General features: G+C 44.5%; 1 protein-coding gene and 1 long non-coding RNA gene across 3 annotated transcripts in view; both read right to left on the reverse strand.

Annotated features, from left to right (window-relative positions):
* Positions 1–17,000, reverse strand: part of NXN (nucleoredoxin) — a 141,465-nt gene that overhangs the window by 89,711 nt on the left and 34,754 nt on the right. The window lies entirely within an intron of this gene.
* On the reverse strand, positions 2–6,494 carry LOC141568989 (uncharacterized). The gene is made up of 3 exons (XR_012492342.1): positions 4,971–6,494; positions 3,292–3,418; positions 2–889 (listed from the first exon to the last, which is right to left on the reverse strand). It is a non-coding gene; the product is annotated as an uncharacterized LOC141568989 (long non-coding RNA).

Consider the following 17,000-nt stretch of genomic DNA (forward strand, 5'->3'; position numbering starts at 1 on the left):
GAGCCATGTTTGGGAAATCAGGATTTCCTGGAGGAACGGATAAGTTCCTGGAATCAAGGCCAGAGGTAGAGGAAAGAAAGGAAATAGAACGAAAAAAATACTAAAGGGGTTGGGGATGGCAGAAAGGAACATGTATTGGAAAAAGAGGACTTTATAGTTGAGAATAAGTGGGCTGATGATTAGAACCCTCAGAGTACAGAAAAAGTAAAACTGTGGACGACATCTACAAATTGTTTCTAAGAAAGGGATAAAAGTGAGAATTAATTAGTACATAGCTTAATGCTCACCAGCTTTGGTGCAGGAACAAACACAGCATATAACAAGGATGCCCTGGGGCTGGAAACTTGGCAATGACACAAAAGCAGACCCAACAACGCAAGGGTGACGGTTCTGAGACCAGGAAGTGCAACACTAAAATGGGTGACTACATACAGGGGGCAGAGCGGGAACCTCTAGGGTGTTTCCACCAGGTCTTTTCCCCTCCTCCCTAGAGTTTGGGTCTCAAAGCAATCAGTTCTCTGTTTTTATTTCTATGCTCAGTTCTAAACCACATTTTGAAAGGGTGCTTCTTAAAAGGCAAAGATTGGGAGAAAAATACTGAAGCTCTTAAGAGCTCCTGTCTAGCTGCCAAAGCATTGTTTTAGTCAAATGTCAAATGAAAAGGGAGAAACAGAATGATGATTTTATTTGAATTGCTTCCAATGAAAAGTAACCTCCAGCGAAACACTGGGGCCACTTTGCTGGAAATCCTGGCATGTCGACAACAGCAATGGAAGGGGAAAATTGCATCTTCCAGAAGCATAGTATCAAATAGGAAAAACCACAAGGAGTGATGGGCTTTCAGGTTCCTGTGGTCAGGATCCATTTTACTCTTTCCTTCTTCATCCTGCTGAAAATGAAATTATTTTCAACACAGTTTTCCCTGACAGGGGGCTTTTGGAAATGATTAAAGGTCAAATCCCTTGTTTTAAGTAAAATTAATACATTAAATTCCAAATTTACTGACCTAAATGTCAGGAATGAAAACAAACATAAATATATTCCAAAGCGTTCAGGATCTAGTTAAGTGATGGTCCCTCCTGGTGAGATGTGAAATTGCACCCCAGCTGGATTAGCTACTGTAAATATCCAAGGAATCAAAGTTCTAAGTGATCAGGGATCCCAGGGATACCCGTAGCGCAGAGGTCAGTGTCCGGGCAAATAGGGGAATGAAAAGAAAAGATGGGGCAGTGATCTTGGAGTGGTGAAACTACCACGAAGTATTGAGAGCCTAACGTTATACTCGTAAGTTATGCTCGTAACAGGCTTCTAGGTTAATCACCATCTTAATCTCTTCCTTAGGATCGATCTCTCTCTCTGTCTCTCTCTGTCTCTCTCTGTCTCTGTCTCTGTCTCTGTCTCTGTCTCTCTCTCTCTCTCAGTGTTTCGCTATTTCTCTCTCAGTGTTTCGCTCCAATTTCATTGACTTATAACTAACAAAACTGTATATAATTTAAGGGGTACCCTGTGATGATTGTGAAACGATTAACTCAAGCTAATTAACAATCCATCACGTCACACAGCTACCATTTGTTGTGTGCATGCGGTGAGGCCACTTAAGATCTACTCTTGTAGTAAATTTCAAATATACAATCCAGCATTGTTAACCATAGTCACCATGCTGTATATATTAGATTCCTTCCTTAGAAATGTTCTAACCAAGTTGAAGGCGGATATTTTCAGGAGGTCTGTCTCTTCGTGCATTAATCACGTTTATGAGACACTCACTATGTGACCTGTTCCGTTTCACACGTTGGAGTTACAAATCAAATAGACTTTCACCTCCGATGAGAGTGCTTATTCTTCTGTGAACAAAGGGATGAAGTGATCTGTGTCTGGGACGCTTTCACTCATGAACTGAAAGCCAAGCCCCAGGTGCCACCCTGTCACTTGTGGCAACTGTCCCAGATCCTCCTTGTTCCTTTTCAATCTGCTCCCACTCTCTGATCACGCTGCCACCTCTTTTCTGACCCTTTTCTTCATGCCCCCTTTTTGATGTCCCGTCCACTCCTTGAACTTAGCGCTGGAGCCTATGGCACCCTGCCTGGCACTCAGCCCTCCCTCAAGGACTTGGCTCAGACCCTCGGCACCATCTGAGCCAATTCAGACGACCCACCCCAAGCGGGCGCTCCTACCCGATGCAACCTCCTGAGGTGAACCCCAGCTTCCAGCTCTAGAAGAGGCACGCACACAGCACATCACGGGAGCAGTGGGGACGAGCAGCTAACGTTTTGCAGAGGGGGTGATGGCTAAACCGAGTCTCAGAGGAAGAGCAGAGTGGGGACGGGTGGGAAGAGCATTCCAAACAAGGGGGATGGCATGGAAGCGAAGAAAACGAATGTGTGTTGTAATCAGTTTTGTGGACGAGAACCCCTAGTTCATAATAATAAAACGTTGACTGAGCTCCTACTTTACGGGAGGCACATGGCCCGGTACAAGGCACGTCATAACAGAAACTCATTAAGGACTTGTGGAATAAATGAAACACCAGCTTCGTTTCATTTGAAAAGTAAAGTGGTGTGTCTAAATCAGAAAATAACTTAGAACATTATCCTCGTAGAAGTACCAAAAACAGAAACAAAATCCCCAGAAAATTCAGTATCACTTCTCCCAAGATAACAGAGCTCTTTCCCTCTGTAATCACAGGATGACAAATGAGGCTGTGCGAGGCCTGGTCCTTTGTGCCAGAAACAGAGCCACAGAACCCTGGGCCCAAAGGGATCTGGTCTTGATTAAGGTTATTTTCCTTTGTAACATTCAGTGTGGAGGGAAAATGAAGGAGGATCTAAAAGGAAGCTGGAGGCTCCCAAGCAAGATGCACTAGGGAGTTTTGTCACAGCATTTTATTAACTTTGTGAACTGGACCCTGGGAGCACGTAATCCCCATCTTCATTCTGGCTACTGTGTCGACAATGCACTTCAGTTCTAATCACCTTCTGTCTTAGTTTCAAGACTGAAAAAGGGTTTGGTTGAACCCTTGGTGAATTTAAGGACTCAGATAACAAAATCAGTTAAATCATGTCTGCACAGCTTCTCTCCTTGTTAAAAATGGTTCTGGGGGGGTGACTATTCCACTCAAACCACCTTTGTTCCAGGGGTCTGTCAACGGAGTGTGAGAATTCCTTAATTCTGAGATGCTATTGAATGCGAGCATTGTAATAACGATGAAAAAGCTCTATAATCTCAGCGTGATTGGAAGTTAACGCAGCCAGTTTTGTGAAGACTAAGTCAGATCCCTTTCTATATACCTACTTTTATTGGGGGTTAGAGTCTGTGTCCCCTCCGGCCTCACTCATTGAAATCCCAGCATCCATCTCGTTTGGCCCTCAAATGGGAGAGAGCACGGCATCAATCAGCATTTATGAGGTAGTACATAGCTCTGAGGCAAGAAACAAGTGGGAAAATAATGTTGCAAAGGAATCCAGAAAATTCACCTAGATGCAAAGCAGTCCTGATAGAAAACACCTGGAAATACCTTCCATTCAATCTTGGCAGACCACACTGGTGGGTGAGCTCATCTGGCTATACCTCCCTCTGCTCATCCTGCAAATTGATACTCACTAACCTCCAGGACGTGGAAAAAAATGTACCTCCGTCTCTCTCGGCCTCAACTCACTGCTGGCATCCTAGGTGCCTTCATCATCTGTCTAGGTTGCCCACCCAGTTCCATAACCTCCTCCATGCTAAGGACCGTCACCTACAACTCACGTTAGCATGGCGTCATCCTGAATCTTTAACACCCCCAAATTCAAAACTGAAATCTTCGAAATCCTGCTTCCTGCCCTTTCATCTCTCCCCGCCAGCTACCTCTTTGGCCTCGGGGAATCTGGCAACATCTTACGATTGCTCAGATTTAACCTAAGAAGCCAAGAAGCCTATACAGCTATCTTCTCATTCCTAAGAACACCGAGGCCCCACTAGAACCTGACCGCACCACTCAGCAGTGCCCTTAGCCTTGGTCTTGGTGCCTGCCTAGCCTTGGCACAGTCTACGAACCCAATTTCTCCAGCATCCGCAGCCCCAGTGTCCAGCTCCCTCCCCAAGTGACCAGCCCTGGCCAGCTCCCTCCAGATCTGCAGCGCCCCCACCCCAGGCTCTCCACCCATATCCGGATTTACTTACTGTCCAGCCTACACCTCAGGGTCAGTCTCATCAATTAGACTCTCACTGGCAGCACATACTACATTCTCAATTAGCTCTTGATTTACTAATCTACTCTCTAGCTCCTTGCCTTCCAAGGCATCTAGAAGATTCCACCGCCCAGGAATCCTTTCAGTGATTGTCTTTCAGCTCCCTGGCTAGTACCCACAGCAGTTGTTTCAAAAGTTTACCAGGTCTTCTACCCCATAACCATTCACTCTCAACAATCTTGTCTCATCCTCACCAAGGAAACAGGGCATCCAGTAAGGACTCTTCCAGCCCCTCCTCCCTCTTTTTCCCTCCTCATCTCCTTCCCGCAATTTCAGAAATTGGTTCCCCACCTCCCACCACTAACTCTTCCACCTGTGCACTTGCTGTTATTCTAAACCGGCCCCTTAAATGCGAGGCGACCTTTAAAAATGACTTAACCTCTTGGTGACTCCGTTTTCTCAGCTATAAAATACAGAGAAGAGCATCTATCTTCACAGATTTGTAGTGAAGCCCGAGGGGGACCACATGTACAAAGCACCTAGAATAGTGACTGGCATGAACACAAGGGTATTGTCTTTTACTGCTCACTTTCCTTCTCGTCAACCTACAGTCAGCTCTTTACCACCCCAAAAAGTAGCTGCTTATCCTCAAGCAACCACTCCTTTCTCTTACTCAGCACCAAGCTTCTGGACTCTCCACCACATCCCTGCTTACTCCCTGGCTCCCTGCAGGAGGGCTTCTGCCCTTGCAATGGTACAGAATCTGCTCCCACTGGTGACTTCTAATGGCAAATCCATTACCTCGTTTTCAGTCCACTCTGCCCTCTGAAACCACTGCCCTCCGTCTCTTCCTTGAAACTCTTCCCTTGCCTCTCCTGGCTCTTCTGCTTCTGTGATTGTCCACGTTGGTCTCTTACACCAGCCCCTCTAAATGCCGGGGCTGCTGGTTCCACCCAGGGCTTTCTCCTCCTCCCATAAGATAAACTCATCTCCTCCCACGGCTTGGACAAAGCCGGGTATGCTAATGATTCCTCACTCATTCCTCACCCAGCCTCTCTTCCGTGTTCCATCCGCCTGCTGTCACCACCTACTTATCCCAAGGGAACCTCAAACTCAACGTGTCCACTTTCCCCAAACTTCTCCTTCCTCTGAATTTCTTCAACCCTCGGCTCCCCGCTTCAAACCCTTGCCCAGTGTGCTGGGCAAAGGGCATAATTCTAGTAAATAAGTGGCCATCTGTGACCCTACGGGGAAAGAGAAACGGGTTAACCTTGTATTTATGGACATGGATTCCAAGGGTAAGAATTGTTCATCGGAAATGGGATAGGGCCACCAATAAAAATCAAAGGGGTACATTCCAAAAGCAAGCACTTAACAAAAGACCTAGGTAGCTCAAGTGTGGGGCTAAAAGCAAGCGAGATGTGAGAAAGTGAGAAAAGGTGCAGAGGGAGCCCATTCTCAGCTCTTACGAGGTGCTGCACGTGAGTTCCAACAGCCCGAGCTGGGTTCCTGAGCTACGCTCATCTCCTCCCTCTTTCCTCTCACGTCAGCTCTGATGGCCACTCAGTTCCCAAGTTCCTCTAGATTTCCCTGGCTCTACCTTCCTTGCTGCCACTATCCCACCAGGTCAGGACTTCTGTTTCGCACCTTACGAGCCACAACTGCCTACTAACTGCCCCCTGCCTGGAGCCCCTCTCTCCTCGTCAACCTTCCTAAACTAACTGGGATCCTACCGTTTCTCTGCTTTAAAACTCTCAATGGCTCCTGCCTGCCACTAGGAACGGGTCTCAGTGCTTTGGGCCTTTCCGATCTAGCCCCGACCCACCTTTCCAGTTTCCATCGGCATCACTACAGCTACGACAAATGACTAGTCCTCTGTGTTGCCCTGGAACATGCCATGCTCTGACCCCGTTGCCCACAACACATATGTCTTCCGTCTGGAACACTCCTCCAGCTGCCATCACGTCTCCTTAACATGCAGTGGCAAACGTCTCATCAGCAGAGCTTCCTCCTCAGACAGAGGGCTATTCCTTTCTCCATTATTAGTCTGCCTTCGATTTCTTTATCCTCTGTCTTCCCTACTCACAGGGCCCTTCCTTAGTCATCTAATTTATGTCCCCAGGGGGTGCTATTACAGTGTCTAGCATAGAAGAATAAGGAAAATAGCCATTAAGGGAGTGTGAAACCCTTTACCTGCACCATCTCATTTAACCCTCAGAAGAACTAGGTAGGCACGAGTTACCTCCAGTTAGCAGGTGTTAAGTGAGGCTGGCCAGCAGCTCAACGACAAGCTGACTTGACATTGTGAATGGTGATGGCTATTCAGCCTTGAAGAGACCCTCAATAAGGCCAAGGTCACTATGGTGACAAAGCCTGCTGGTCCTTCCCACATACAAAACAAACCTGTGAGATACCCTGGCAACTCCTTCCCCAGAGACTCCCTGCCTCCTGTATGGAGTGTGCTTAATACATCCCCACTCTTTGCTACTTTCTCCCAGAAATCAGATGTCTTCATCTTTGGAGGCCTCTGTCTTACCTGATGATGGCAAAGCTAGCTATTGTTTCATAGACTGGTTAAGGCTGAGCACTTCACTCACAAAATCTCTCCTCAGCATTTCACCAATTAAAAGCTCATTTGGATGCAATGGATACTCTCAGAGGAAAACATGAAAGACCAAAACTAACTTGAGAAGTAAAATACTTGACTATAACAATAATCATGGACTATCTATACATTATTATCAAATTACCACCTGCCCAAAAAGACCCTGGGCTCGGATGGTTCACAGGCAATTTTTCAAACTCTAAGGAACAGAAAATTATGCTATTTATTCTAGAGCCCAGAAAAAGGACTGTGGGTGATCACCACCGTCACTTTTTTCTTTCTTCTTTTCTGTGTTTTTCTGAAATCCACATAGAGCACGTATTACTTTAATAATTAGAAACACTATATCTATCTGACTTACAGAGAATTTTAATAAGAAAACATTTAGGGATTTGTACAGTTTTCTCTAAAGAAGTAAATGAGCTTTTATGTATAAAATGAGTAAAAATTGGAAAATGAAATGTCCAATGAGGTGCTCATGTCTTTACTTTTTGATTGCAGACCTGAAACGGGCCAGGCAGTGTTAGGTACTGGGAATAAAACGGTGAGCTAAACACACACAGTATCCATCCTCACTAACTTTATACTCTTATGAGGAGACAGACACCAAGCACTCCCCAAAACATGGATGTTACAAACTCTGACGAGTGGTATGATATAATTATATAGGTTACAATGAGAATACATACAGGCCTTATCTGGGCGTCAGGAATGACGAACATCATGCAACTGTTAAAACTAATGATGTATTGATGAATATTTGATGACATAGGAAGATACCAATGATACAATGAAACTACAAAGCAGTATGCATGATTTAGTCCCCCTTTCTGTATAAAGATTACATTCACACAGAAAAAGGGCCGGACGGACATACGAACAGCAAAATGAAGAATGTTAGCAGTAGGGAGATTTAGGATTCCTGTTTTCTTGGGCTTCCCTGTATTTTCCAAATTTTCTAAAAGATCTTCCATTATTAATACTTGTCTAATATTCTTTGTGAAAGCCTCATTCAATTTTTTAAATTCTTTTTTATCGTGGTAAAATAGCCACATCGTAAAAACTGCAACGATTTTTAAACATACAATCCTGTGGCATTAAGTATTTCATTTAAATTATGCTGCAACTATCACCACCCACCTCCAGAACTTTTTCATCTTCCCAAACTGAAAGTCTGTACCCACTAAACACGAATGCACCATGCCCCCTCCCCCCAGCTTCTGGCAACCACTAAGCCTCATTTGGTTTTAAAATGCCAACATTCAAAGATCAAGCCTCCTTCACACTTTAAGTGTAAATTACCTTCATCTGCCAAACTCCCATCACTAGAAAAGACTACCCAAGTAAGGCAGGCAGATGCTAGAGTTTTACAGAGCTGGGAGACAGGTCTAGGTGGCAATTTGAGACAGTCAGAGGATAGGAGGTGTGGCAGTGGGAGGAGATTCTAAAACAGACGGAAAGGAAAAGGAACTGCTTGCTTTGAAGTCTGGCCCAGGGCCCTGGGAGTAGCCAGTGTACTCAGGTGCGAGGACTAAGCAACCATAAACCTCTGCTTCTTTCAGTTCAACACCGATTGACTCAGGCTGCTGAGAGGTGCACAGAAGGAAGAGGTGCACAGAAGGAAGGATGGTAGGAAAAGATAGAGAAATTAGAACGTCAAAGAATGAGGCCTCCCGGGAACCAAATGCAGGAATTTCCTTCACTATAGTCTTGACAGCTGGCCATGTGGCACCTGCCTGGACACATCCAAGGACAGGGGTGCAACAGAGCCCTGACATTCCAGAGAAGAGCAACCAGACAGCTTCATAAATCCCCAAACCCATAAATACAGAAAGGGTTGTAGAAGCTTCTGGCTTTCTCTTGATTTTTTTTTTAAATGTCTCACCTCCCACTGCAAGTTAACCCTCTTTTCAACCTTCTTCAAAACTCTCTACCACCACAAAAAATTCCGCCCTGGCTCAAGCAACTGCTAAAATTTTCATGAACTTCCTACTTTCCCTACGAAGTATATGGTGGACTTATTCCCAGCACAGCAAAATTCATCATCTAGTCTTTAATTTATCCTTTCTTTTTTTGTTTTTTGGCTAAGACCTATCCCTTTTTTGGACATCTTGCTTTTTCTTTCCTAACATCATTAATACTAGCAGCTGATTTTCTTTCCAAGAGAGACTTTTTTTTTTTTTTTTTTTTTTTCACAAAACAAGTTTTAATTAGGTAAAAGTTAAAACCAAACTACAATTCAAATCTGTGTCTCAGCAAAACGACAAATTACTACCTGTCAGGAACCTTTGGGATGGCTTAAAGCCCTCAAAAAACCAGGACAGTGTTAAATCTGCATATTCTAAGTGGCTTTCCCTCCCCCCCTCCCTCTTTATTAATGGCAGCATCCCAAGTGTTCTTGGGAACGTGGTTCTAGGTGATGAAAAGGCCTGTTCTTAAATACAGTTGCCCATCTTCCCACCCAATGCAGCCAGGAAAAATGTTTATAATAACCCTGGAAGGTAAATGGGTGATCTGATGGAGGGCTGAAAGGAGTACAGGCATAGGAGGTGAAAGGAGAAAAAGGGAGCAGGAGGTTTGGGCTCATTTGGCTGCAGGGCAGCAGTAAGGGGTCTTATATACCAGTCAGAGGGCACCAGGCTCTCAGGGCAAAGGACCGAAGCAGGTAAAAATGAGACAGGCGAAAAGGAAGAGGGGTGAAGCTAACTTCAAAATACCATCTGGAGATAGCCCTGCCAACCCCTCCCCAGCTGTCCTTTCATTACTCGAGTCTACACTTAATGTTCCTTTTTGCTATACCTAGATCTCACCAGCTAGAAAGGCGGGGGTTGACAAAGTCAACTCCTCTGAGAAACTGGGCTAGTCATAGTTCAAAAAGGAGAAAATCAACGTCATAGATAGAGGAAAACCAGACTGTGAGCTTGAAGCACGCCCTGACCAAAAAATCTGGAAGACTTATTTCCCAGGACTGTTGTAAGGAACTAATGAGAATACAGATAAAAGTTTTCTGCAGATAAAGCGCTATACAAACGGGCTACAACCGAGGGTGCCAAAAAATGTATACACATTTTATGAAAGGAAAAAAATGTATTAAAATTATGCAGATGGTAACCACGCTTTGAGCACCTCTTGTAATTGCAGAAGTCAAACGTGACTTGTATTCACCATTTGTTATCAGTATACTCATATCTTGAGTATTACAGTTTTAATACAGTTATTTCCTTGCTTAAGACGTGTATACATTTTTTTGGCACCATCTGTATTAAAGAGCTTGGTGAGCACGGAGGGTGGGAAATGGGGATTATAATGACTCAGCACTTCTTTAAAAAGTGACATCGCTAACTAACTTCATACTTCACTTCAAAAGTAAGAGTATTTGGAGAAAGGCAGTATACCTGGAATTCCTGACGTATAAAAAAAGCATTGGAGCCTTGAGGGCCAGATATGGTGAACTGGTGAGTGGCTGACCCAACATGCTCCCAAGTGCAAATTCTTGGATGGATATTAACCTAGAGGGAAGTTTCTCACAGTTTCTAAAGGACTCCAGCCTGGCCATTCAGCTCCACATTATTCTTAATTCCTTCGGAAAAAAAAGGATTCAGGTAATGTTACTCACACATATAGATATCACAAGGGGGTGCAGCTCAGGGGTAGAGCATTTGACTGCAGATACCCCTAAACGAGGAGAAGACACTATCATCAGTTGTGTAAATGCAATATTCAGAACAATTTTTATGAACTTAATCTGCATATGTAAAGCAGAGGCCTTTGATTGGTGAACTGCGTATATGCTTTGTTTGGTTTGCCCAGTGTTAAGAAAAAATGTAAACTGGCTAACAGCATATAAAAATTAGCTGGTTTCAAGTGAAAAATCCAGATTTTAAGCTTGAAGAAGCAGCAGACCTCATTCCTACAGGGCACCGTCTGCTAGAGGGGCGTGTTGCGTTTCCCCTTGGACGGGCCTCTATTTGGGGCACCACACAGACCACTTCCTTCCACTTCGCCCGCCTGGTCCCTAGTGGCAGTTGATTCGTGATTCCTGCAGTCACATGTTGGTTCATATTATTCCATGTATCCAACTTACAGATCGTTTTGATTGTGCATTAAACTCCAATTCAAATTTTTCTTACTTTCGGTCTTTGCAGGTTTTGCTCTTGTAGCAAGATCCAACATCTGTTCACAACTTCATAATGACAACCTGTACACACAAACATCTCAGGTTTTCAGTGTGCTTTCCTATCCTTTGGTTTATTTAATCTTCCCAATACTTCAGGAAGTCTGAGTTTATTGTCTATACCGTGTTTCCCCAAAAATAAGACCTAGCCGGACCATCAGCTTTAATGCGTCTTTTGAAGCAAAAATTAGTAAGACCCAGTCTTATTTTAATATAAGACTGAGTCTTATATAACATAATATAAGACTGGGTCTTATATAACATAATATAATATAAGACTGGGTCTTATATTAATTTTTGCTCCAAATAATACAAGACCCAGTCTTATATTGGAGCTGGTGGTCTGGATAGGTCTCATTTTTGGGGAAACACGGTATTATAAGGGAGATCAACTAGCTAACAGGGGCCAAAGGCAAGATTTGAACTCAGCATTTGGGTTAAATCTTAATCTACCATTTCCCACCGTACCATGCTCCCTTCAACCCCTAAATTCCATGCTGGCCCAACTGGGGGAGATTTAAATCCAGACTGTAAAGCTGCTGGGCTGTTCTGGAAAGAGGACAACATTTGGAATCCTTATTTTACTTCCTTTTTTAATCTTCTTTAAAAAGCTGTATAGTAGCGTTTAATCCAAAGACAGCTGATTCTCATTTACACTTAACCTGTGTTGAACTCACATACTAAATTTTAAAGCTCTGCTCTTGAAAATGCATTTTGTGCTTTAAGATCTCCTTGGTAACACTCATAATTGGTATCTGGGCTACAAAAAAAAAAACACACACACACAAAAACTTGGATCCAATCAGTGACTGGAGTTAGAATAGAGTCCAATTGGAAACCAATTCTATGTGACAGCTATGCAGCAGACACAGAGGACAACCTGTCTGGAATGGAGGAGGACTGGAAAGTCCCAGGAAAGGGGGGCCTCCAAGGCAAAATGGGGACTCAGTAGAATACCTGAATGACTCGCGTTTTAGAGGCAAAAATTGAGGACATAGTGAAACAATACAAGGGGAGAAAAGGCAATGATAAGCTTCAGAAAAGGTAACAAGATGCACAAAAAAACAATGTATTCATCACGTACCACTTGAATTTACCCTGAACAATATTTAGATTGTTTTAACTGCAGACAGCATGAATTTCCACCTGCACACAAAGCATGAATCACAGTTACATAAAATAGAATGTAAATATCACCAACTTTGATAAAGCAAAAATTAAGGTTTAAATCCAGACTGTAAAGCTGCTGGGCTGCTGTGGAAAGAGGACAGAAAACAGGAGGGGGAGGGGAAGGAGAACGGAAGGGCGAAGTAGAAAGATACCAACATTCTCAAATCGTAAAAAGTATTTACTGCAGGACAAGAATTAAAGGCATAAGTATGTTATTTAGAGCTAAGAGTGTACTCAAGAGAACCATAAATGGTGATATAATTATATCAAGAGAACCAGGTAGGGCAAGGCAAGGTTGGTTTCAGCGAGCCAAACAGTCATCTACCCTAGCAGAAAAGTAACAATAATGTTGAAAAAGGATTGACAGAGAAATAGCAGCAGGAACATATATTATGTAAAGATATGGATGTAATTACCAAAATTTAAAAAAGGAAAAAAGCCACAACACTTAAAAGTGGTAGCTTTTAGGAATAGAAAGAAACAGAGAAAGATCACTTTTTATTATAAGCCTGTGTATACTGTTGGACTTCTTTGTAGCCATAGCATCTATTATTTAATTTTTAAAAAATTTTTAATCTACTTGGAAACCTAGAAAAAAAGCTAAGACAAAGATTATCTGAAAAAATATGTCTCCTACCTGACTCCCAACCAGCATTGCATGGTTTTGCCCCAGGAGGAGTCGTTTTTAAAGTGGGGTCCCTGAACCAGCCATCAGCAGCATCAGCAGTTATCACCTGAGAACTAGTTAGAAATGCAAATTTTGGGGCCCTGCCCTAAATCTACCTAGTCAGAAGTTCTGGGGTCGGGCCCAGGAATTTGTATTTTAACAAGTCCTCTAGGTGAGCCTGAGGCAGGCTCATGTTTGAAAACCAAAACTTTGGCAGGTTTGGGTGCGATCATCTTCTCAGCTAAAGTATTAACTATCCATTAAGGCCATTTCAGGTGAAGGCCTGAGATCCTTCTGAGAAAATATGCATGTTTAAAAGAATCTCCCGAACGAGCTTCCCCAGGGCCATGGCCAGAGAGGTGATGCCTGCTTGCCCTGGGTGAGTTCTGGTGGGAGCCACAGGGAAGCCCTCCTATCACTGGAAGAAGCTTCTGAGAGGTACTGTGGGGGCAGAGCCCCAGAAAGTAGTTTCCAGGCTCTCGGCCTCACATAGACAGCTACTGGCTCAGGTAGTAAATGGCCATCAACTGTGATTGCATGGCCATCAGCTGTGGCTAGTTGGCCGTCAGCTGTAACCAGTGAGCCATTGGCCACAATATAACTGCTGTGGCTACGCTAGGAGAGAAAGAAAGAATGGGGCTAGCAAGAAGATGGCGGCTGGGCTGGCAAGTGTGGATGGCGGTTTGCGGACAGTGTGGATCCAGCCTCCAGTGAGAGTATAGTGCCGCCAGAGAGAATATAGTGGTATGACTCCCCTATCTATGGCTCCGTGGGTGTTCCTTTCTGGCCTCACCATATCCTGCGTTCTTGTGTGGGGAGCGGGAGCAGAGACCCCGCAGGCCGCCCCACACGACAAATGGCGCAGCGAGCAGGGTCTCCCGCACGACAAATGGCGCAGCGAGCAGGGTCCCCCGCATGACAGGTACCCATTTGCCAGAGCCATCTGTGGGCAGTGAGTGGACTGGGTGACCCCTTGGCTGAGCAGCTGAGTAGGTTGCAAGTGCCTTGTGGCTGGCTTTGCATAAGTCATCTGCTATTATAAGGATGCAAGAGGCACTTCACTTCTGGCTCCTGACATTCTCAACAGAGCTCTCAGATATCCTTTAGCTATTTCTGACTCAAAATAGACCAAAGTGGGAGTGGTGAAGCAGTACCTTGCATCCGAATACACTCTGACGATGGGCTCCAGGATGCATGCTTTGCCAGCTTCTCATTTTTGCTTCTGTTTGGAGGGAATCAAGAGGGCCAGGAGGGTAGAGAACATTGCATGGCTGCCACCATTTCCCTCTACAGAGCCCTCGTCAGACACAGCAATCAGACAAAACCTCAGAATCCTTCTTAACACTCAGCTCACAAAGCTGCTACTAATCAATCAATGTGGGCAGACAAGATGAACCTTGTCATACCTGGCTCAGGACACAGAGCACGTTGCTATTAACAGAAGCCCCAGGGATGACATAGTTACCCTCGAGTCTCTTAGTAGGAACAGATGACTATCATTAATGATTTATAATGTGTGCTGCATGTTTTCCTTCTTAGGGTAATGAATTTCACAATTTTTACCAGCTTCATGAAATAGGACTAATTTCCATTTCGAAAACAGCCTTGCTGGAATTGAGGTCCAGAGGTCGGTGGGCTGACCTGTGGGCCTAACCGTCCTTAATAAGAGACATTAAAGTTGAAAGTTCCAGAAACCAATTGAGAACTGTTCTGAGTCCCAGGTGAACACAGACAGAGTGATCTAAAATGTTCATTCCCGTTCCCCTTCCTTCAAAGTGCTTATCATACTGTTTGGAAAGGAAAATGAAAACCATAAATCAACATGAACAAGTGCCAAACTGCTGACGAGAAAAATGACACCAGAGGTTCCAAAAAGGGACTCTCCCGAGAGTTGGAGAAGGCTTCAGGGCGGTCACAGCCGGATCTGGACAGGCACAGAGTAGAAGGGAAGACATTCCAGGTGAAGGAACAACCAGCACACAGAGGGACGTGGGAGGGAAGCCTGCTGTGCGGGGCATGTGCCTGCCGGGGGCTGCCTGCTGGAGAGCAGCGACCACTGCCCCGGAACTTGGGATGGAGCAGCGCCCAGCGTGGGTGGCCTGCGCACAGCAGGCCCTGAGAACCACTGCTCTAACGAGTCACTGAGTGAATATGCATTGAAGAAAGACCAGTGCCCAGGAGGACTACAAAGTACCAGGTGCAAAGCAAACCACGAGGGGGGGAGAAAAAAAAAGGTTAGTACCACAGCCTAAGGGTGAATGGAGGTTTGGGAAGGTACGAGAGACAGATGTGTGTTCTATTTGCGTCAGTCTCCTCTGTGTACAATGACACTGCGGGGGTCTGTGGTCTCTCCCTGCCCACCGTCCACCAGACAAGGAATTCAGACCAACCTGCTGCCCCTCTCTCCTCTTACCTCTGACTCTCGGTCCTACCAGCCTGCATCTTGCCACTGCACTCAGCATCATGAGAAGCACCGGAGCTCCTGTAGGCTGCCCGAGGGCTGGGGAACCACTGAGGGCCAGTACACACATTCATGAACAGTGGATTACGGTGGCCGTCGGGTGTGACAGGGAAGAGCTTGGCCTTGGTGTCAGCCTGCCTGGATTTTAATCCCCGCTGTATCACATACAATTTGTGACCCTGTGAAAGTTCCCTAACCACCCTGCGCCTCAGTTGCTACATCTATAAAAGGGGGTTAATATTGTAACAGCACTTACCTCAGAGGGTTGTCATGTAGCTCAAATAAACGAACACATATAAAAACTAAAACAATGTCCCACGTATAGTAACTGTTGATTAAATGTAGCTGTTATCAGTAGTCTTTATTATCCCATACATTAACTATACTAATTTGAAGGTTATTTTTATGATTTCTTTATTTCAAGTCAACCAGTACACTAGTTTTTCTTACAAAATCTAAACATCTCCCATCTCTCAAATTCAGAAATCCACATAACCACCTGATGTTCACGTAAGGTTTTGGAGCTGGAGAGAACTTAGGAATTATTCAGTCCAACTAACTTCCTGTTTTAAAGGAGAGGAAACAAAGACTCAGAAAGGCGATTGGTCAGTGGTGAGTCAAAATTTTCTTTCAATTGATTTGAACTGTCCAAGACCACTAAAGAAATTAGAAAGGAAGCAGCAAGGGCCCTTCTTTAACGGTGCTATTTCAATCTTCACGACCACTTGGCATAGTCCCTTCCCACCAACTTTTAATATTTGCAGCCTGAATCCCTTAGGACAACTAAAAATTTCCGTTTCTCAAAAGTTCCAAAATGCAAGCTAATTTAGTGCCACCGGGACCAAGACATAATATAACCAATCACATAAAAGGTATTCAGTTTTTCTGGTATGATTTTATATTTCTGGTTGTGGTCACCACTGACAGAAGACAACCTTTGTCCCTAAAACTCAGAACCATTCCAACTGGCGAGTGTGTATCCTCAGACTGAGGCAAGGCCTTTGGGAAAAGAGCTTGGCAAGGGAGAAAATCTGATTACTAAAAAGATGAGAAGCCAAGAAATAAACTCAAGGACTGCTCACAGAGAGAACACAAGAGAAAGGCTGGGGAGAGACTCGGAGCTCACAATGTAAGAGGGACACAGAGCTTTAAGGATAAAGAGGGGGGCAGGGGGAGCCCTGATCTCCTAATATTAGACTCACCACATGCTAGTTCCCAAACCCCAGCCCACACAAGGGCCCCGGCACTGCCCACGAGTCCCGGGTAGCATTCTGCTTCAGGATACTTTCTACATCGGGACTATGCACGAATGCCAAAGCAAATCCCATCCATCTCCACTCCTCGCTGCAACGCAAAATTACTCACAGGGCTTATCTTAAAATGTCCTTTCATCTTTGCCTCCCACTAACTTAAAACAATGCATTTTTTAAAAAAATCCAAGACCCCTACAGTAAATCCAGATCCGTATTGGTCACAAAGCTGTTTATCCTGAACTCTACGCGGTCAGTTGGAAAAATAGGCCTTCCTTTAAGCTGTTTTTATAAAAACTAATAATACTAATAAATAAAAGCCTACATGAACACCAGAACGCTATCAATTTGGACTCAGTTCACAGGTTCCAACGCAAGCAGCCAAGGTCCTTGAGCCTCGAGCACAAACATGCCTTCCCCTTTATTAATTGAAAAATAAACAACTGGGGGAAGACATGGGTGCATGCCTCCCTAGGCGGTTTAACAAATGACATGGTGTTCTAG

Source organism: Rhinolophus sinicus, linkage group LG15 (genome assembly GCF_036562045.2).
Source record: "Rhinolophus sinicus isolate RSC01 linkage group LG15, ASM3656204v1, whole genome shotgun sequence".
In the NCBI taxonomy this organism is placed as follows: Eukaryota; Metazoa; Chordata; class Mammalia; order Chiroptera; family Rhinolophidae; genus Rhinolophus; species Rhinolophus sinicus.